The 24092-nt window shown below is 37.2% G+C and overlaps 1 protein-coding gene across 1 annotated transcript in view; it reads right to left on the minus strand.

Annotated features, from left to right (window-relative positions):
• LOC121506032 (double-stranded RNA-specific editase 1-like) overlaps nucleotides 1-14951 on the minus strand; it is a 57946-nt gene extending 42995 nt beyond the window's left edge. The window contains exon 1 of the mRNA XM_041781517.1: nucleotides 14846-14951. The gene's annotated coding sequence lies outside the window, so the exon portion shown is untranslated. The remainder of the gene's footprint in view (nucleotides 1-14845) is intronic.
• Between the last annotated feature and the right edge of the window lie 9141 nt (nucleotides 14952-24092).

Genomic DNA, 24092 nt, shown 5'->3' on the forward strand with positions numbered 1-24092 from the left:
ATGTTTCAGGAAAAATCCCAATCAAATCAAAAAAATATCTTCAGGGAAGATCCATGAAAATGTCTATTTTCGTTACCATTGAAAATTCCTGAAAAATTACGGGATAAGATTGAGAGTTTGTGTGAAAAGTCATAAAAATTACTGATGAAAATTACAGAAAGATCCTGGTTTGTTGAAAAATTGTTATTAGTTAGAGATGAAGTCCCAGAAACGGGAACAAAAAATTTTGGGGGGAATGCCTTAAGAAAACAACCCAAAAATCCAGGAAAACACAAACTTTTTGGGAACATTGCCTCAAAAAATAAATATAAACAAATAAATAAGGAAAAATCAAAGACGGCATCTTCAGACAGTTTGGGTAAATTCATGATTATTATCATATTTAAAAAATTCAGGGGGAAAAAATCTGTAAGGCCATTTTTATCTCCTTGCTGCTGTCAAAAACACTGAATAAATTCATAAACACATTCACGACCCACTTCTGGGTCCCGATCCATGAGTTGAGAACCACTAGATTAGGCCTCAAAGGGCTGATACTTCTGCTTGCAGCTTTTATTTTATTATGAATGATTTAGGCCCATAACCCTCATTCACACCTGCACAAAACTCCTGACAGTTTCCTGAATCTCCTCGTCTGAGCTGTGTGTTTGAAAGGGACTATTGTTGAGTTTTTCACACAGTCTTTACTCGGTTTGTCCCCTGCTATCCTGTTTGTATTTTCCCGTTTGAAGTCATCAAGTTTTTTGGGGAAAAAAGACACTAAAAAAAAAGCCGGACATAAGGGTCATATGACCAAAGTTCAGACTGTAGATCTAAAGACGCGAACACAGATTTTTAATTTTGTCACCTCTGATAAATCTCTCTGCCTTTGGTGTGTTTGCAGCCTGCTGGGATTTATCAGCATCCTGCCGGAGCTTCTAGAAGAATCCATCACACAGACCCGTCCTGACTCGACCTCCACGGCGTGCTGGTACAGCCCGGAGGTGGACGTTCACAAGTCTGACATGCAGCGAGGTTAAGTCAGGACGCCGCTGACCCCGGTCCTGACAGATCGCTGGTGACAGGAGGACAGAGCGAGGGCGTTTAAAGGGTGGGATACAGAGACGCCGCTCCTCTGTATTTTCACAGATGGGATCGGTCCAGATTAAAAACAGGACTGGGCTTCGGAGCAGCTTGTTCTGATTTGATCGGAGGCTGCAGCCAAAGTTTATCTGATTTTAGTCTCAATTTAATTATGAGTTGGAGCAGCGTCACTAAGAATCACATCAATGTTCTCGATGTGATTTTCAGCGAGGACAGGAGGGGGGATGGGGTGTCAGAGGGGGCCACGCTGTGATGGACCTCTGGGTGCTGCAGCTGCAGGGAGACAAGGTGACTCTAGATCCCTGAGACAAGGAGGACGAGGTTTTTTTAACATCTAAAAAACATAAAAAGCTAAAACGTCATCATCCACATCAGCAGCTTTTCTGTTCATGATCAGACATTCAAATTTAATAATAATATAATAACATCAGCCATTTCTAGTAGTTTAAGAGAAAATACCAGAGTTAGTGGAATTATGGCCTGGTGGTGATAGGAGAAGGATTTTTTTGTATACTTTTCTAAAAAAAGAGCCACTTGAATGACTGCATGATTATATAATTCATAAAATAAAAAAATAGTTTTAAACCGGTATTTTGACAAATTTCAGGTTAAAGACACATTGCACCTTCTATGATTTGAAAGTTGCAGCAGACCATATTCCGATTTAATCAATTTTAGATTAATTTCCCAGTCCTATTACTGGTAAACTGAACAGGAGAGGCAAAGGGAACTTCATTTTGTTATAAAAATACTCCAGTCACACAGGGTCTCTGTAGAAACGACCCAAGGACTGCTATGTATGACTTTAAAATAAATAAATAGGTAATATTATCAGCTAATTTTCAATAAAATATCATAAGTGCCTTGAACTGACGTGTGAAGCTACAAATATACAAAAACTGACATATGATTCATAAAAAAGGAAAGTGCTAAAATATTAAGAAATCCACGTAAGATGCTTGAAAATAAAAGTGCTAAAATACAATTATAAAAAGTAATGTAACAAACTTTATTAGGTTTCATAATAAAATATAATAAATTGGAAAACAAGTAGTGAAATTAGGAGCATGTATTCATTAGTTTATAGCAGTTAAAACAAGGTGATCAATTAAAAAAGATAAGACCTTTAATAAATTGAATGATAAAAACCATCTAATCAGTAAGTGCTGAAATCAACATAAAATCAGTTTCAGGTATTTTATAAATTTGTTTTATCTAAATGTTTTAATGGTTAATAGCATTTAATTACAAGAGAACTGCAAAATTATCACATGGAATTAGCAGATACTAAAACTACTTGGTAAATACTTCCTTAATATTACCAAATTTACAAATCAAAATTCCGAGTTATCACTCAGTAAGGTCAATTTATTTTTTTATTAATGACTTTCTCTTTATTTTGCCCACTTCAGTAAAAATAAGTCCTTCCTAAATAAAATTCAAAGAACTTTTTATGATGTGGGTTAGGATTAGTGGTTGGGATGAGTGGTTAGGATTAGTGACTAGGAATAGTGGTTGGGATAAGTGGTTAGGATTAGTGACTAGGATTAGTGTTTGGAATGAGTGGTTAGGATTAGTGGTTAGGACGAGTGTTTAGGATAAGTGACTAGGATTAGTGGTTAGGATAAGTGGTTAGGATTAGTGGTTAGGACGAGTGGTTAGGATAAGTGACTAGGATTAGTGGTTAGGATAAGTGGTTAGGATTAGTGGTTAGGATAAGTGGTTAGGATAAGTGACTAGGATTAGTGGTTAGGACCGGTGGTTAGGACAAGTGGTTAGGACGAGTGTTTAGGATAAGTGACTAGGATTAGTGGTTAGGATTAGTCGCTAGAATTAGTAGTTAGGATAAGTGGTTAGGATTAGTGGCTAGGATTAGTGGTTAAGATTAGTTGCTAGGATTAGTGGTTAGGATTAGTGGCTAGGATTAGTGGTTAAGATTAGTGGTTGGATGAGGGGTTAGGATAAGTGGTTAGGATAAGTGGTTAGGACGAGTGGTTAGGATTAGTGACTAGGATTAGTGGTTGGAACGAGTGGTTAGGATTAGTGACTAGGATTAGTGTTTGGAATGAGTGGTTAGGATTAGTGACTAGGATTAGTGGTTGGGACGAGTGGTTAGGATTAGTGACTAGGATTAGTGGTTGGAATGAGTGGTTAGGATTAGTGACTAGGATTAGTGGTTTGGAATAGTGGGTAGGATAAGTGTTTAGGATTAGTGGTTAGGATAAGTGGTTAGGATTAGTGGTTAGGACGAGTGGTTAGGATAAGTGACTAGGATTAGTGGTTAGGATAAGTGGTTAGGATTAGTGGTTAGGATAAGTGGTTAGGATAAGTGACTAGGATTAGTGGTTAGGACCGGTGGTTAGGACAAGTGGTTAGGAGGAGTGTTTAGGATAAGTGACTAGGATTAGTGGTTAGGATTAGTCGCTAGAATTAGTAGTTAGGATAAGTGGTTAGGATTAGTGGCTAGGATTAGTGGTTAAGATTAGTTGCTAGGATTAGTGGTTAGGATTAGTGGCTAGGATTAGTGGTTAAGATTAGTGGTTGGATGAGGGGTTAGGATAAGTGGTTAGGATAAGTGGTTAGGACGAGTGGTTAGGATTAGTGGTTAGGATTAGTGGTTGGAACGAGTGGTTAGGATTAGTGACTAGGATTAGTGTTTAGGATAAGTGACTAGGATTAGTGGTTAGGATTAGTCGCTAGAATTAGTAGTTAGGATAAGTGGTTAGGATTAGTGGCTAGGATTAGTGGTTAAGATTAGTTGCTAGGATTAGTGGTTAGGATTAGTGGCTAGGATTAGTGGTTAAGATTAGTGGTTGGATGAGGGGTTAGGATAAGTGGTTAGGATAAGTGGTTAGGACGAGTGGTTAGGATAAGTGGTTAGGATTAGTGGTTGGAACGAGTGGTTAGGATTAGTGACTAGGATTAGTGTTTGGAATGAGTGGTTAGGATTAGTGACTAGGATTAGTGGTTGGGACGAGTGGTTAGGATTAGTGACTAGGATTAGTGTTTGGAATGAGTGGTTAGGATTAGTGACTAGGATTAGTGGTTGGAATGAGTGGTTAGGATTAGTGGTTAGGACGAGTGTTTAGGATAAGTGACTAGGATTAGTGGTTAGGATAAGTGGTTAGGATTAGTGGTTAGGACGAGTGGTTAGGATAAGTGACTAGGATTAGTGGTTAGGATAAGTGGTTAGGATTAGTGGTTAGGATAAGTGGTTAGGATAAGTGACTAGGATTAGTGGTTAGGACCGGTGGTTAGGACAAGTGGTTAGGACGAGTGGTTAGGATTAGTGACTAGGATTAGTGGTTGGGACGAGTGGTTAGGATAAGTGGTTAGGATTAGTGGTTAGAACTGGTGGTTAGGATTAGTGTCTAGGATTAGTGGTTAGGATTAGTGGTTAGGATTAGTGGTTAGGATTAGTGGTTAGGATTAGTGACTAGGATTAGTGGTTTGGACGTGTGGTTAGGACAAGTGGTTAGGAGGAGTGTTTAGGATAAGTGACTAGGATTAGTGGTTAGGATTAGTCGCTAGTAGTTAGGATAAGTGGTTAGGATTAGTGGCTAGGATTAGTGGTTAAGATTAGTTGCTAGGATTAGTGGTTAGGATTAGTGGCTAGGATTAGTGGTTAAGATTAGTGGTTGGATGAGGGGTTAGGATAAGTGGTTAGGATAAGTGGTTAGGACGAGTGGTTAGGATTAGTGACTAGGATTAGTTGTTGGAACGAGTGGTTAGGATTAGTGACTAGGATTAGTGTTTGGAATGAGTGGTTAGGATTAGTGACTAGGATTAGTGGTTGGGACGAGTGGTTAGGATTAGTGACTAGGATTAGTGGTTGGGACGAGTGGTTAGGATTAGTGACTAGGATTAGTGGTTGGGACGAGTGGTTAGGATAAGTGGTTAGGATTAGTGGTTAGGATAAGTGGTTAGGATAAGTGGTTAGGACGAGTGGTTAGGATAAGTGACTAGGATTAATGGTTAGGACGAGTGGTTAGGATTAGTGACTAGGATTAGTGGTTAGGACGAGTGGTTAGGATAAGTGACTAGGATTAATGGTTAGGACGAGTGGTTAGGATTAGTGACTAGGATTAGTGGTTGGGACGAGTGGTTAGGATTAGTGACTAGGATTAGTGGTTGGGACGAGTGGTTAGGATTAGTGACTAGGATTAGTGGTTGGGACGAGTGGTTAGGATAAGTGGTTAGGATTAGTGGTTGGAACGAGTGGTTAGGATTAGTGACTAGGATTAGTGTTTGGAATGAGTGGTTAGGATTAGTGACTAGGATTAGTGGTTGGGACGAGTGGTTAGGATTAGTGACTAGGATTAGTGTTTGGAATGAGTGGTTAGGATTAGTGACTAGGATTAGTGGTTGGAATGAGTGGTTAGGATTAGTGGTTAGGACGAGTGTTTAGGATAAGTGACTAGGATTAGTGGTTAGGATAAGTGGTTAGGATTAGTGGTTAGGACGAGTGGTTAGGATAAGTGACTAGGATTAGTGGTTAGGATAAGTGGTTAGGATTAGTGGTTAGGATAAGTGGTTAGGATAAGTGACTAGGATTAGTGGTTAGGACCGGTGGTTAGGACAAGTGGTTAGGACGAGTGGTTAGGATTAGTGACTAGGATTAGTGGTTGGGACGAGTGGTTAGGATAAGTGGTTAGGATTAGTGGTTAGAACGGGTGGTTAGGATTAGTGACTAGGATTAGTGGTTAGGATAAGTGGTTAGGATTAGTGGTTAGGATAAGTGGTTAGGATAAGTGACTAGGATTAGTGGTTAGGACCGGTGGTTAGGACAAGTGGTTAGGAGGAGTGTTTAGGATAAGTGACTAGGATTAGTGGTTAGGATTAGTCGCTAGAATTAGTAGTTAGGATAAGTGGTTAGGATTAGTGGCTAGGATTAGTGGTTAAGATTAGTTGCTAGGATTAGTGGTTAGGATTAGTGGCTAGGATTAGTGGTTAAGATTAGTGGTTGGATGAGGGGTTAGGATAAGTGGTTAGGATAAGTGGTTAGGACGAGTGGTTAGGATTAGTGACTAGGATTAGTTGTTGGAACGAGTGGTTAGGATTAGTGACTAGGATTAGTGTTTGGAATGAGTGGTTAGGATTAGTGACTAGGATTAGTGGTTGGGACGAGTGGTTAGGATTAGTGACTAGGATTAGTGGTTGGGACGAGTGGTTAGGATTAGTGACTAGGATTAGTGGTTGGGACGAGTGGTTAGGATAAGTGGTTAGGATTAGTGGTTAGGATAAGTGGTTAGGATAAGTGGTTAGGACGAGTGGTTAGGATAAGTGACTAGGATTAATGGTTAGGACGAGTGGTTAGGATTAGTGACTAGGATTAGTGGTTAGGACGAGTGGTTAGGATAAGTGACTAGGATTAATGGTTAGGACGAGTGGTTAGGATTAGTGACTAGGATTAGTGGTTGGGACGAGTGGTTAGGATTAGTGACTAGGATTAGTGGTTGGGACGAGTGGTTAGGATTAGTGACTAGGATTAGTGGTTGGGACGAGTGGTTAGGATAAGTGGTTAGGATTAGTGGTTGGAACGAGTGGTTAGGATTAGTGACTAGGATTAGTGTTTGGAATGAGTGGTTAGGATTAGTGACTAGGATTAGTGGTTGGGACGAGTGGTTAGGATTAGTGACTAGGATTAGTGGTTGGAATGAGTGGTTAGGATTAGTGGTTAGGACGAGTGTTTAGGATAAGTGACTAGGATTAGTGGTTAGGATAAGTGGTTAGGATTAGTGGTTAGGACGAGTGGTTAGGATAAGTGACTAGGATTAGTGGTTAGGATAAGTGGTTAGGATTAGTGGTTAGGATAAGTGGTTAGGATAAGTGACTAGGATTAGTGGTTAGGACCGGTGGTTAGGACAAGTGGTTAGGACGAGTGGTTAGGATTAGTGACTAGGATTAGTGGTTGGGACGAGTGGTTAGGATAAGTGGTTAGGATTAGTGGTTAGGATAAGTGGTTAGGATAAGTGGTTAGGACGAGTGGTTAGGATAAGTGACTAGGATTAATGGTTAGAACGGGTGGTTAGGATTAGTGACTAGGATTAGTGGTTGGGACGAGTGGTTAGGATAAGTGGTTAGGATTAGTGGTTAGGATAAGTGGTTAGGATAAGTGGTTAGGACGAGTGGTTAGGATTAGTGACTAGGATTAGTGTTTGGGATAAGTGGTTAGGATTAGTGGTTAAGATTAGTGGCTAGGATTAGTGGCTAGGATTAGTGGTTAAGATTAGTGGCTAGGATAAGTGGTTGGGGTGGTGGTTGGGTTTAGGGAATTGCCAAAATATTACAAGTAATAACAACTTGTAATTAATTTATTATTATTATACACCCTTAATATTACCATATTTCTGAGTTATTACTTGATTAAATGCCAGCTTATTACAAGGTAATTACTCCCTTATTATTGAGAAATTACCAGATAATTAAATCTTTTTACTATAACATTTCTAGGTAATTTGGACCACTTAAATAAATACTTTCCTTCACTTTTGCAAAAAAGTTGAATCAATATTTGCACACAGCTTTACCCCCGTACTGATATTAGATATAAAAGGATAATATGAAATCTTAAGGAGGTGAATCCATGCTCCACCTGTGTTTTTAATCATCATCAAATTCTTGTTTTTTTTAAAGAACACGAGAGTTTCGATCTGCTCGCCCTCTGATGTCTGCAGAATGATTCACCTCTGATCAGCTTTGACTTCATCAGAGATGAAATATTAAAGACGTTTGACTCACAGGGACCCCGAACAACCTCCGCGGGATGACAGGGCCCGCTAAGTGCAGAGAGGATTCTGGGAAACATCCCATCAGTGTCTGAGGATCTGACACAGCAGAAGGCAGATGAAGATTTACCCATCAGACACTCAGAGGAGGTTAGAGTGGATTTATCTTGTGCGCTGCTCATTATTAAAGTAAAGCTGGAAGATTAATCAATATCTAATCAATTTTGATTAAGATAGAGTGGATGTCGTTATAGTAAAGATGTAAGAGAGCATGCATGTTTGGTCAGATGCTGAAAAAAGTTTAGTTGAAGTGGCTGCAAGTGTGTAAACAATGGCGACCGCTAAAGAATAAAGTTTGCAGCCTTTTGAGTCTTATTTTGAAAGGTTCTGCCCATTTCTAAATGCCATCCTTGGGGTGTTGACCAGATAGATGTGAAATCCCACGTCATAAATCATCTTGTACTCCACCAGTCTTGATGGTATCCCTACTTTCTGAAGCCGCCTTAAATCCTGGACTTTGTGCCTCACAAATTTTCCAAAAGACTTTCCTCATTCTTCACTCATTACTCACATCTGCCATCAGCATGAGTGGATCTTTAAATATCTGCTCACCTGCAGGTGACGGATCAACACCATTCTCACAGCTCGTTCTCACCTGTGAAGGTGTGACGTCGGCTCATTTTTAGAAACCGTCTGCTGCTCCGTCTGACAGTTTCACAATCAGAAAATCACCGTCACACTCCCACTATCATCTCTTCTCAATCACTGAAACACAGCTCGTTACAACGAAGTCAAACTAAAAATCACTGAATACACTCACAGCTCTGTTAGGATGAATATTTCTCAGTGATCTTGCTGTGATCATGACCCTTCCTCCAGGATCAGACATTCAGCTTGACGTGTGGCATCCTCGTCTGAGATACGGATGCTTCCGATCCGTTCAGCCATCACCGGAGGATATGGCTGTCATTGAGATAAAAGAGGAGATCGAGAACATCCTGGAGCATCGCCATGCTCTGCTCGCACTCAGAGGTCAAGTCAGAGGTGTTAACATTAATCTTTTAAAACTTTAGTTTGCTTCAATCATGATTTTAAGCACTCTTTTTTGGCTGGATGGCAAAACAGCACTGTCAAATTGCACAAATACATTGGCAACATTTGGAGAAGTTGTTGAACTGTCATTAATCAACGGAGTTCAATGTAAGTGATATCTTTGATTTAGTTTGAATTCAATTTCATACATTAATCAAGTTTTCAATCACTCTATTTGGAATAGGCAATATACAGAGCACTGTCAAAATTGCAAAAAAAAAAAAAAAAAAACATGTTGGCAACATTTGGAAAAGTTGTTGAACTGTTGATAATCAATGTGGTTTATTATGGCTAACATTTTTGATTTGATGGTTTAATCTCACTTTCATGCACTCTATACAAGCTGGAGGTTTCAAAAAGTACCATCAAATTGCACAAATACATTGGCAACATTTGGAAAAGTTGTTGAACTGCCACGAATCAACAAAGTTCATTATAACTGATATCTTTGATTTAGTTTGAATTCAATTTCATACATTACTTGTGTTTCAAGCAAGCACTCTATTTGGAATAGGCAATATTGTGAGCACTGTTAAAATTACACAAAACATGTTGGCAACATTTGGGAAGGTTGTTGAACTGTCAATAATCAATGTGGTTTATTATGGCTAACATTTTTGATTAAATTTGATGGTTTAATCTTGCTTTTATGCATTCTATTCATTGCTGGGGTTTAAAAAAAGGCGCCATCAAATTGCACAAATACATTGGCAACATTTGGAGAAGTTGTTGAACTGACATTAATCAGTGGAGTTCATTATAAGGGATATTTTTGATTTAGTTTGAATTCAATTTCATACATTACTTGTGTTTTCAAGCACTCTATTTGGAATAGGCAATCTAGTGAGCACTGTCAAAATTGCACAAACATGTTGGCAGCATTTGAAAAAAGTTGTTGAACTGTAGTTTATTATGAACAACAATTTTCATTTAATGATTAATTAATGATTCATTTTTTTTTATCTTGCTTTCATGCACTCTGTTCAAGCTGGGGGACAAAAAAGCACTGCCAAAATTGCACAAATACACTGGCAACATTTTAGAGGTTGTTGAAACTGTTGATAGTCATCACAATTCATTATTACTACCGACTTTGATTTAATTTGAATTCAATATTTTGCTTCAATGAAACTCATGGATGGTATTGTGTCTCAAGGCTCTCTGGATCACTGAAATCAATCTCAGACGCCTGTGATAATAGGTTTTCCGGTGAAGCCCAATTAAAGGAAAACTACTTAGGAAGGATGTTCCACATTATTAAGCAGGCCACAGGTTTCAAGCAATATGGGAAAGAAAAAGGATCTCTCTGCTGCCGAAAAGCATCCAGTAGTGCAATTCTCTGGACAAGTATCTAATGAAAACATTAGATATTTCAGGAAAACATAAGCAATGCATGACAGTGGCACCATCTCATGCTGCAAAGAATACCTCTGTGTCATTGGCCGCTATGGGCCCCCATCCTCCCCTGACCTCAACCCTGTTGAGAACCTTTGGAGCATCCTCAAGCTAAAGATCTATGAGGGTGGGAGGCTATTCTGACATCTTGCAAAGGATTCTGTGGAGTTTGGCATCCTTGCAGAGTGATGGTAAGGCAGTTTCTGGTTAAAAAAGATCTTACTTTTTAAAAATGACAGACTGGATCATGTAAGACACAGGGAGTTAATCTGGAGGAGCATTAAACGTGTAAAAGAGGATTCAAAGGTCTGAAACATGCCCGGATCACCGAGTTAATCCCCAAGAGACGAGACGAGCTTCGACACTGAACTGGAGGGAGAGACGACCACTTTAGAGTGTCTGACACCAGAGAGATGGAGCAATTTAAATCACTTCTTTCTCCCTCAATACAAAAGACTACAAACAAACATATTTAAGATGTCAGAACATATTCAGACATTACTCGTCATTCATTATTTCTGTACTAAAAGCAGCAGCATGAGTCCTCTCCTAAATATTCTCACTAGTTTGACTCACTGATTTTAAATACTTGCGCAAGAAGTGAGCATGATTCTGTCCTCTGCTTTTTTACTTCTATTTCTGTGCATGTCGGCTAAGTGGAAGACAAGAGCGGGTAAAAAAAAAAAAGCCTGCAGCGAGTCGAGGCGAGCCGTGCACGGGCCAGAAGTAATCGCAGCACAAATGAATTTACAGGAAAGGCGTTGAGCTGCAGCCGAGGGCGTTTTTGTTCCTCACTCAGCTGATCTGGCTCCACAACACGAGATTTAATGAAGTCTGTAATACGGGCCACGTTGAAAGGAAATGAATGCATTAATTTTTGAGATGGGAGTCAGAAATTTTCAAAGAGGTGTCAAAAGAGGGCTTGGTCTTGGGCTTTTGGAAAGAATTTCAGCAAAGAATTCCACTTTCTAACTTCCTGCCACGTGGCGCCATTGATTTTTAGACAAAGAGTGTTTATGAAGCTAAAGTCAACACTGCACATGAACAGAGCACTATGACGGCATAACCGAGCTTATTTCCACCTCAGCAAAGATTTGATGAAATCTGTCTTGGAGGACTTTCCATCAGAATCAGGAAGCAGAGATGCTGACCCAGCTGACCAGAGTGGATGGAGCTGCATGATTTTTGAGTGATTGGGCCAATGCTTATAATTAGAAATGCACAATATTAGATTGTTGCTGATATCTAATAAGCTGATATTTACAAATTAATTCCAGCCATTACCAATATCTTGTAGGTCAGGCCTTAAACTTCGGTCCTAAAAACACACTTGTAGTAAGTTTAAGGACAAACAAAGAAAAAGAGAGACCAATCAACACAGACAGTTGACATGGCTCAATATTCATAGCTGATATAGTCTGATATTTATAGTCAATACAGACCAATATTGACAGCTAACATAGGCCGATAAATACAGCTGTTATAGTCCAATATCTAAAGCTGATATAGACCATTATTTACAGCCAGTAAAGGCTAAAAGATACACCTGATATCCAATTTGATCCAGAGAAAACATAGATTGATATAGAGGCCAACAAGAACAATATTTATAGACATTTTTGGCCAATATTTACATCTGAAATAGGCCAATATTTACAGCTAATATAGGCCCATACTTTCAGCTGATATGGGCCAATATTTACAGCTGACATGGGCCCATACTTACAGCTGATTTAGGCCAATACTTACAGCTGATTTAAGCCCATATTTACAGCTGATATAGGCCAATACTTACAGCTGATTTAGGCCAATACTTACAGCTGATTTAAGCCCATATTTACAGCTGATACAGGCCGATACTTACAGCTGATATAGGCCCATATTGACAGCTGATATAGGCCAATATTTACAGCTGACATAGGCCCATACTTAAAGCTGATATAGGCCCATACTTCAAGCTGATATAGGCCAATACGCACAGCTGATTTAGGCCAATATTGACCACTGATATAGGCCCATACTTACAGTTGATATAGGCCGATACTAACAGCTGACATAGGCCCATATTTACAGCTGATGTAGGCTGATACTTACAGCTGATATAGGCCCATATTTACAGCTGATGTAGGCCCATATTAACAGCTGATATAGGCCAATATTGACCGCTGATATAGGCCCATATTTACAGCTGATATAGGTGGATACTTACAGCTGATATAGGCCCATGTTAACAGCTGATATAGGCCAATATTGACCGCTGATATAGGCCCATATTTACAGCTGATATAGGTGGATACTTACAGCTGATATAGGCCCATACTTACAGCTGATATAGGTGGATACTTACAGCTGATATAGGCCCATATTTACAGCTGATATAGGCCAATATTGACCGCTGATATAGGCCCATATTTACAGCTGATATAGGCCAATATTGACCGCTGATATAGGCCCATACTTACAGCTGATATAGGCCCATACTTACAGCTGATGTAGGCCAATACTTACAGCTGATATAGGCCAATATTGACAGCTGATATAGGCCCATATTAACAGCTGATATAGGTGGATACTTACAGCTGATATAGGCCAATACTTACAGCTGATATAGGCCAATATTGACAGCTGATATAGGCCCATATTTACAGCTGATATAGGTGGATACTTACAGCTGATATAGGCCCATACACACAGCTGATATAGGTGGATACTTACAGCTGATATAGGCCCATATTTACAGCTGATATAGGCCAATATTGACCGCTGATATAGGCCCATATTTACAGCTGATATAGGCCAATATTGACCGCTGATATAGGCCCATACTTACAGCTGATATAGGCCCATACTTACAGCTGATGTAGGCCAATACTTACAGCTGATATAGGCCAATATTGACAGCTGATATAGGCCCATATTAACAGCTGATATAGGCCAATATTGACAGCTGATATAGGCCCATATTAACAGCTGATATAGGTGGATACTTACAGCTGATATAGGCCAATACTTACAGCTGATATAGGCCAATATTGACAGCTGATATAGGTGGATACTTACAGCTGATATAGGCCCATACTTACAGCTGATATAGGCCCATATTTACAGCTGATATAGGTGGATACTTACAGCTGATATAGGCCGATACTTACAACTGATATAGGACAATATTGACAGCTGATATAGGCCCATATTAACAGCTGATATAGGTGGATACTTACAGCTGATATAGGCCGATACTTACAACTGATATAGGACAATATTGACAGCTGATATAGGACAATATTTAATGCCCATACTGGTTTTAAATATCAGCTAGTACCAATAACTAACCTTTAAAGCTAATGATTAGCTGATTCCAATGTCATGTCAATAATATAATTTAGACAGAATGCTTAATGCTCTTAAAGTGCTTAAGTCATTGTTTCCCAACCTCTTAATGTGTATAGACCTTGAATCAACCACAAAGCTGTTAGTTAATATCTTGGATTTTGCCTTTTACTCCCTAAAAGCCAGGAAAAAAACATGTTTTTTTAAAATTATTTTAACTGATAAAATTAAATTATCACACCCCATTAACAACTGTTCTTAAAATTATAATTCAAGGCACTATTTGAACTCAATTTAAGCAAAACTATGACAAATAAACTCTCCCAGTAGTCTTAATCACCCATACAGTACCAATCGATACATCAAAATACTCTAAAGCAAAATCATAAAGTTAAAGTTAAAGCTTTATAGGAAGAAATCAAACGCATTATTTTCATCAGCATAATCCTATCTGCGGGGCATGGAATCTGCGAGTTTTTTCCTTCTACATTCAGTATAAAAACTAGCTTTTCACTAAAAGGTTTGGTTGGTAATGAACCAGCCAATTTACTCTAAATATTACAAATGTTAAACATAATATTATTGCCTAAATTACACAGCTTCAATGCTGTCATATTGTCTTTGTGTAGGTGTGAATTGGTTGATATTTTTCCGTGATATTTTAATGTACAGCAGATGTTTCAGGAGTCGAGCTCGCTGCGCTTACCCTCACGATAAGAAACGCTTTCGACGAACATCATTTAAAACTCAACCAAATTAAGAAAACTTAATCAAAGGTACAAAAACAAAGGTCATAATAAAATTATTACAATTTTCACTTATATTGGACACTTGTTCCTTTAATTCGGCATACATAAACAACCGACTGCTGCTCTACTTTAAATAACAAAACCATGATTAGTGGAGTTTCTTTCAATCAGAGCTCTCTCCTCTGCGCCGTAGTGAGCAGCGCTTCCTCGTCAATTAAGTCCTAGTGTAAGAAATAAGACAGCTTATTTTCACCCAAAACATAAGCCGAATTTAAAATAAAGCTTTCTCTGATTAAATATTTTAAATTGAGCTTCTTGCGCTTTGTTTTCACAAGGTATGGTGGCGAACTGTTAAAAAAATGAAAATTTTCAGCGGGGTTTTGACTTGAAATAAGACAGACGCCGGATCTGAGTGAATTTAGACAGAAAATGAAAATAAATGATATGGACTCATTAGAGTAGACTTACGCTGAGCTGCTGGGTAAACCGAGGAGTCCGTCTAGCGTGCCCGTGTTCCCGTCATGCTGCAGCGGTGTCTCAGCTCCACGGTGATGGAGATGTGCGTGGCTGTGTGTGGACTGTGGAGTGAGGGAGGGAAAGAAAAAAAAACAAAAAAACAAAAAAAACAAAACAAAAAGACGGGATCTCGGGGAGATGAGAGCCAGGAGAGGTCTTTCCTCACTGCTCTGAAATCTCTGCGCTCTGATTGGACGGGAGGGAGAGGTGGGCGCAGAGAACCAAGGCCACACATTGGCGCATTACGCACCAACACAGAGGCAATGATTGGACACAGAGGGGATCTAATGACCAAAAACAGCAGTATGTGTAAGGGGAATGATCAATGCGTGGAAGAAATAGAGAGAGAACATTTAAAACTATTTACTTAATGGGAGAAATACGTGGAAATCTGTGCCACTATTATTGTGGAATCTACACACTATTGTGATCAAAGTCATTATTTACTCTTTTTTCCCAGGCAAAAAAACAACTCAAGGCCCTACTGTGATAGCCGCTTCTGTCAGGACAGAAGTGATTTAATTTGCCTGTACAAGGTTTTGAATTTTATTTAAATTCAACATCGTTCATTTAAAAAAAAGTCTGACCAGTGGCTCGCTTTAGCTTTGTTAGCTTTAGCTAAAATAGCTTTGCTTACTACCTAGTTAAGGTTACTACATTAGCTAACATCGCTCGTTGGCTTTAGCTAAAACTTTAAAGCTAAAGCCAGCCACTACGTCTAAAGCTGGTATAACTTTAACAAACGAAGCATAATTTAACGTAGCTAGCGTAGCTTCCTTTGCGTTTGCTTTAGCTACATTAGTTATGTAGATACGACTATGCAACCACGGATGCAGCTGCTTTAGAAGTTGTTAGAAGAATGGTGGCTTGCTTAGCCTTGTTAGCTTTAGCTAAAGCTAACATAGCTACACTTGCTAGGTAGTTAACGTTGCTACATAAGTCAAATTTAGCCAAGTTAGCCTTCCCAAGATGAGCTTTAGCAAATGTAGACAAAGCTAATGCAGCTACGTAGATTACGTAGCCTACATAGCGTACGTAGATAATGTAGCTAATGTTTGTATAGATATCCATGTGCTTTGTGAGCTTAGTTTTAGCTAAGTTACCTACATAGCTACATAATCTACAAAGCTTTCGTAGCTAAGTCTGCTACATCCGTGGCTGATGAGGTTTTTTTCTGTAAGCAGACTTTCATCTACTTTATTAGATGTTTTGCAGGTCAGGTTTTCAACTTTTAACTTTTGGCACCCTAATCCTTACCTTAACCTTAAAGCGGCGTACACACATTAAGATAATCGGGCTGTTTTTGTCCCGATTTTCCCCCTTCCCAACCAAGGACGGAAAACGTCTAATTATCTTATGTCTTATAAGATTATCCTATAAGATTATCCTGTGGTCTGAGGTTTGTTAAGAGTGAATTTGTCCCGATAGTCACCTCCGAAAACGGTTGGGGCCGACAATCATAAATATTAAACTTGTTCAATATTTAAGACCAATAATCTTCATGTGTGTGGGGAAAGCCACACAAGTCTGTGTTCGTGCTGTTTCCAGGATTTTCTCCACAGTCTTCTTTTTTTGAGTTCGGGATTTTTCCGTTAAAAATAGTCCCAAGAACACCGTCATTCCCTTTTCTTGTATGTCCTCTTCCATGTTGCGTGTTGTGTTTTACAGTTGTTATGTTTCTTCTTCTTCGTTTTGTTAGATCACTTGTGATCACCCGAGATTTCTGGCTTGGAGGACGATCGGGGGTGGGACAGAGCTGTGTTGAGATTATCGGAGCACACCACACAGTACGATCAAAACTGTTCAATGCCTGATTTTTTATCTTCATGTGTGGGGTCTCTAACAGATCAAAAATCTCCTAAGATTTAGAAAATCCTTATGTGTGTACCCCGCTTAAACAGAAGTTTGATTCAATTTTATTTTGAAAGTTTTAGCACGCATTTCCATTCTGACATAGGATTCCATCTCATGATTGGTTTGTGGGGGGGGGCGTCTGAGACGGTACGGTCTACAGTCTGTCTTGGATTTTATTGAACAGAGTCCTCAAATCAAACGAGAAGTACTCATCGGAAATGGCAGAGCTGAGCTAACCTGGCATGCCAGATGGATGTGTTTTGAACATCCATCTGGTAAACCACTCATACACAGGGTTTGGGAAAGGGCAAAGCCTTTGAAAAAAACTCGGAGGGTGACTGGATGAACGTTCTGTCTGTCACATCTTTACGGGCCAATCAGAGCAACAAAACACGTGACAAAGCCGCAACTGAGCTTCGCCCCTACCGAAGGAGTAAACTCTGTGAACCATGGTGACTGTAGACATGTCAGCACACGACTTTAGTCATTTTTGAAAACAACTCACTGCTGTTCTTTGTTCTTCTTTAAACGAAGAAATGTCGCCAAGATCTCCTGGAGAAGCATCCACGCTAAGCTCTTCCACCATAATTGCACCGGCCTCTTGTTGCTGCTTGCTTACGTCATCACAACTCCCGAAAGTACTGCCCCTCATCGCTGATTGGTCCTGTCACTTTCTAACCGGGCCCAAACAGTTCAGACGGGAGCTTTGCAAGATGGATTTGCCAGTGAGAAACACGGAAACAAGTGTATCAATCTGCTTGGCAAGGTTACAGCTGAGCTGCTTGACCAGGAAAATGCCAAATGTGGGGCCTGTTATGGGTGGAAGGGATCTTCGTTAAGAGGGTGGACACACAAAATTTACCTCTACCTACTTTTTCAGAACGGTTACTTGTGTTTGTTTGTTGTTTTAGTTTGAAACCAAGTCATTCATTTGTACGTAACTTGATGACTCATTCATCAACTCATCCCTTTTAATCTCTAAAAACCTTTCTTCAGACGCTGTAATCCAATGATCATGACTATTTAGACTCCTCTCTTCATTTTCCACTGAGTATGTGTTGAAACTGACTCACAGGAGCTCCTTCCACTTTAAAAATAGAAACACAAAAAATAAAACCTCAGTGTTTGTAGAGTACGGTGGCCTGGAGGGTAAAACATTTAAATTTAATCAAACACAAACAGATAAACAGAATTACTCACTGTCTCCCCTCAGGCTCAGAACCACAAATTTACATATTTCTGCACAAACACGGAGGAAAAAACAAAGCTAGAAGTGACAGTGGGATTTTTATTTATAGCAAAAATGAGACTGATTCATCAACTCTGCTGACCTGCTAACGCCGTAACGTGCACACAGGGGCCAGGAAGAGGACAGTGCTTGAGTGCGGCAAAATACACTCAGGCACGGTACAATACAGATTTTAACCATCAACCGTCACGCTGGAGATTTAACAGGCAAAAATCCTAGAAATAGATCTTTAAATAGGACAAATGGAAAAATTCCACTTTAAACAGATGTGTTTTTCTGTATTAGAAACCCTCAAAGGTGGTCTGTTGATGCATAAAGGTAAAACTTCTAGTAGGAAGTGGTCTCATTATCGGCACAGAGAGCTGTAGTAGTGACTCACGTGTCTCTGCAGAGTAAATAATCATCTCTTTCTTTAACTCGCTGTATGAAGCAGCGGCGTGAGAGAGGAGTCAGAAATAAACTTTGAGGCGTGAAGATGAAGAAGCGAGCGCCCACACGGCGTGAATCCGTCCTCCATCGTCTTCATTAGAGCATAAAAACAATGAGAGGGTCTCCATCAGGTTGTGTTTGATCTCTCAAAGACCCTCCTGTGGATTTAGACCGTGTGATGGTCGGTTAAACGTGATGCTGGAGGATTGTTCAGAGCGTGGGCGGACGTGTTTTCATCGTCTGAGGACGAATTCAGCAGGGATACAGCTGGCTGGAGAGATGACGATTAAATAAATATACCAGAGTGTTTGTTCATGAAAGGAATGTGTAGAGAACGACACCGTGAGGTTTTCTAAAAATAGACTCAGCATTGAGCAATAAAAATATGGTTCTTGCAGCTTTACAAGACAGGGAGTATGATGGAAATAATAAAATAAAGCCATCACAACATGGGCACTTAAATATTCCAAACTAGTAGGAGCTGATTTTAAATGTCTTCCTTTCAAGATTGATCTATTTTTACATCAGCGTTAAAGGAAATGCGACATCAATTTATAAAATACAACAAAAATTCAATCACTGTAAAAATGTTTCAGTACACACAGGAAAATATCAAATACAACAAAACAGGGAAGAAATGCAAAATCCAAACCAAATGATTAAAAAAAAACAACTGCAAAAACATAACTGTGAAGAACCAAAAAAATTCAAATGAACAAAAATACACCATACTTTAAATGCAAAAATATTCTATGAAATATAAAAACACTCATGAAATGAAAAATGGATTCATGAAACACAACGCACTGAATTCAAAAGAATTCCTTGAGTCAAAAATTTTTTGTGAAACACAAAAAACCTGAATGATGCAAAAGCACATTTTAAAAAAGTAAATGAACAAAAAAAAGAGACTTTATGACCTGCAAAACTGTTTAATTAAATGCAAAAATTACTTAATAAAACTCAAAAACAGGTTCATGAAATGAAAAATGGATTCATGACACACAAAAACATTTTATGACAAAAAAGTTTTTAGGGAATAAAAAATACTATAAGACATTTCATAAAAATACCTTTATAATCACAGAAATACTTTCATGAAATGAAATTAGAATTTGTGAAACACACACAAAAAAAAAAACAGATTTTTTTTTAATGAAAAGCAAAATAATTATAGGAAACCAAATCAGAATTGGTAAATATAAAATTTAAGCAAGAAAATTCCTTGAAACTCAAAAAAAAAAAAAAAAAAAAAAAGAGAAACACAAAAAACCTTAATTAATGCAAAAGCATTTCACGAAGAACAACAAAACATATTGAACAAAAGAAAACCATAAAGACTCGATGATATGCAAAAATACTTAATGAAACCCAAAAAACCTTTTTTGAAAAGAAAAAACATTTATGAAACACAAAACCAAAACATTTATGAAACGCAAAAAATAAAATAAAATAATGAAAGGCAAAAATACTTGAGAAAATAAAAAATACCTCATAAAATACAAAAAACTTTTGTGAAAAAAACCTTAATGATTGCAAAAAAAATATGAAACACAAAATTACTCTCATGAAACCAGAAATGAAGTGCAATAAGAATTCTTGAAATGCAGAATACATTTAATGAAACACAAAATGACTTTAGGTAACACAAAAACATTTTATGACATGCAAAAAAAGAAAACAAAACGCAATGATACTTCCATGAAACCAGAAATAACTTTATACAATTCCAAAACAAACTACAGAAATTCAAAAATATATTTTTGACATAAAATAAGAATTTGTGAAACACAGAAAACATTTGCTAAACAGAAATGCAAAATTACTTTTCAAAACACAAAAAAAATGTTGGGACACACAAAAACATTCTATGAAATGCTGAAAGACTTAATGAAAAGCTACAAACCCCCAAATAACTTAATGAAAGGCAAAAACACGAAAGGATTGAAAGGAATTCATAAAATGCGCAATCACTCCATGAAACACAAAATATCTTTATAAAACACAAAAATTTTCATGATGCAAAAATGTTTCCATGAAACCGCAAGAAGTATAAATAAAAACAATGACAATGAAATTCCAAACAACTCTTTGAAAAACTAAATGAAACACAAATTTAATAAAACAAAAAAATATTTAATAAAATGCAAAAAAATAAACGAAACACAAAATCAAACTTTCAAACCCCCCCAAAAAGTTTTGTGAAATCTTTTTTTTTGCAGTTAGCCTTCAGGGCCTCCATAAAATGATACCATAGGAGGAGACTTTACCTCTGGGATGCAAAAAAGCATTTCTCCAAAGTAATGTAAAAGAAGAGCACTGCAAAGGAATAATGCCCTACTATTCTCTTTTTTGAGCCAGATGTGACCATATAAGGATAAAGGGCGGAGCTTAAGAGGTGCATAACCTTTACAAGTGTCAACATAAAGTATTCTAGATGTTTACAAGATTTGAAATGATCAGATGATTTCTCAGATTGTCTTTTAGAACAAACAATTCCTAACAGCACAGGTGACTTTTGATGCCACCTGTCAGTCTCTTTGACTCTACCGGCTCCATAAATTAAAATCCTGCTGTGATGAAAAGGACTTTAAACTGGAGAGTCATGGGGAAAATTTAATAATGAGGGAATAAACTGCGGAGACGACCTCCTCTTCACCCGTAGTTTCTGTTTTGTTGTTCCGTTCATGAAAACTTGTTGCAGCTTGGCTCTTTAATCCTCTTCCTGCCGGTGTTTTTCTCCCATCATCCTCTTCTGTCAGTGTGTCTGAGCTGGTGAAGAGAAGAATGTAGGTTGATGAAATCACACGAGCTGTCACTCCGCGCTCCAGGTAAGAACAGTTTGACCTCACGTGTCGCAGCGATGAAGTTGGAATGTCGACATTCCGTTTGTGTTGAAGGTTGCTAACGCGGAGCTCTCATCACTTTCTCCTGACTGTGAATTATTAATGAGTCCTAATGGGCTGCAGCAGCTCTGATCCTGGTATTGATTGGGTTTTTCTTACCTCTAATCTAATCACAGGAAAGGCTTCAGCAGAGGGAGGGGTCGGATCGGTTTCTTTATCTCTGACAGATCTCCTTACATGTTTGGAGCAGACAAGTTCACGCCGCAGACCATGTGTAGAAGGAACATGACCACTGTTAGAGATAAGGGGATAAAGAGTTTGGCTTTTTGGTTGAAGCCATCTTTGTTTTGGCAGCTTGAGAGGGTTAAAGCTGCAGCTCTTATGTGGATGAAGAAAAATACATACTTAAATGTCTGCATTCAAAGAAATTAGGAAATTCAAAAGAAAATCTAGATTTTCATTTTAAAATCCAGATTTTCTTTATTCTAAATCCTTTTCAAATGTTTTTCTTTAATCTATACCTTCATTCAAAATATTCAGACCTTCATAATCAAAATAACGATTTTAGTTTTACAAATCTAGATTTTGATTATTCAAGTCTAAATTTTCCTTCTGTAGATATAGATTCTTATTTTTTTCAAATCTTGGTTTTAAAATATCAAAAACTAGATATTGATTTTTTTTAATTCTACACTTTTTTATTTTAATATTGATTTTTTTTAAATAAATATTTTGTTTTAAATAACCTAGATATTCTAGATTTCCATTATTAATATCAAGACTTTCATAATTAAAATCTAGATTTTCTTTCTTTAAAATCTCGAATTTTATTTGTTTTTCAAATCTTGAAATCTATTATTTAATCTATATTTTCATTTTTTAAATCTAGTTTTTAATTTCTAAAGTCTCGTTGAAAGTTATAATTATGAAAATCTAGACCTTTATTATTGAAATCAAATTTTTTTTCTTTCTGAATCTAGATTTTCATTATGAACTCAAGCTTGTCATTATTCGTAATCTATACATTTTGTTATTTTTATCCAGGCTTTTATTTTCTAAATTTAGATTTTCAGATTTTAAACCTAGCTTTTAATTTTTAAAATTTCCTTTTTAAAACTGAATATTCATTATAAAATCTAGATTTCAGTGTAGAAAATGTATTTTTCATTTTTTTTCCAAGTCTGGATTTAAATTTTGAAAATCCATTCTTTCATTTTTAATCTATATTTTCATTTTTAAAATCTACTTTTTATTCTTAAAAATCTTTCCTTTCATTTTTAAAACTTTTTTTTAATTTTTAAAATGTAGTTTTCATTCCTTCCTGTTTTTATATTTCTAAAATCTGCTTTTCATTCTAAAATGTATTTGTTCCAGTTTTTCACATCTAGATTTTAATTTTTATTCATTGATTTTCATGGTTTGAATCTATATTTCCATTTCAAAATATTGTTTTCCTTTTTAAAAATGAATTTTCATTTTAAAATCTAAATTTTAGTATTAAAAATGTGGTTCTTTTTTTTTCCAAATCTAGATTTTAATTTCTAAAATCAATTTTTTATTTTGATCTTTATTTTCATTTTTAATATCTAGATTGTCATTTTTAAAATTTAGTTTTATTTTTAAAATAAAATATTTACATTTTTCAAAATTTGATTTTAATTTGTAAAATCAAGTTTTCATTTACAATTTTTTAAATATTTTTAAAATCTGTTTTTTTTCATTATAAAATGTTTTTGTTTTTCATTTTTTTCACATCTAGATTTCCATTTTTGTCTTTAAATTTAATTACTTGAATCTATATTTCCATTTTAAAAATGTTGTTTTATTTTCAAAACCTAAAATTCAAAATCTGGATTTTTTTTTTAAATCTAGATTTCCAAATTTTAAATTTAGATTGTCATCATTTGAATCTATTTTGACTTTTAATTTTTTTAAAACAAGAATTTCATCATTAAACCAAAGACTTTCATTAAATAGTCTACCTTTTATTTTTAAATCTAGACTTCAATGTTCTGTATGTATATTTTTATTTCTTAAACCTGTTCATTTATTACTACTAGTTTTTTAGTTTTAAAAATCTACAATTATTTTTTAAATCTAGTTTTTCATAATGAACATCGTTTCCATTATTAAAATGTAGACTTTCTAACATCTAGATTTTCTTTTTTTAAAATATTTCAATCATTTTAATCAATCAGTAAGTAATCAGTGAGTAATTTATGCCCAATGGATTTTTCTCCAGAGACAGTTGGAAGCAGCGAGACAAAACACTGTTGTAGAGCAGAACAGTCATCCAGCGGTACAAAGACAACAGCGAGGGCGGTTTCCCTCAAATAAGTAGAACGCCCCGAAGTCCAGTTCATTTGAACCCAAGCGAACTGTACTCACACACCGTGCGTTAAACTGTTTGTAAAGATAGTCCTGGGTATTTTATGTGGACTCTGGAGACATCAGTGCAACCGTGCTCTAGTATGGAGTACCAACCAGTGAGTAGAGATGTAAAGTCAACTCTAAAAGTCTCCCGTTTCTCTAAAAACTGTTGTTGCCCCCAACATCCCCAGCTTCACCAACATTCCGTCCTCTGCCTTTAAAGTTTATAAAAAATTCCATCCTTCAAACTAGAAGAGGACTGGGACCACAAACACGTTAGAATAAATCAGAGTAGGGCCATTTTAACTTCCAGCTGAGATCCAGAGTAGACGTTCAACATGTTGACGTGTCTCTGCTGACAGTTTGACAATATTTTCATTCTGTCGTCGCGTTGCCCCGACAAGACGTTTCATTTACACGGATCAGATGCGTTGCCATGGCTACCTCTGAT

Source organism: Cheilinus undulatus, linkage group 24 (genome assembly GCF_018320785.1).
Source record: "Cheilinus undulatus linkage group 24, ASM1832078v1, whole genome shotgun sequence".
Classification (NCBI taxonomy): domain Eukaryota; kingdom Metazoa; phylum Chordata; class Actinopteri; order Labriformes; family Labridae; genus Cheilinus; species Cheilinus undulatus.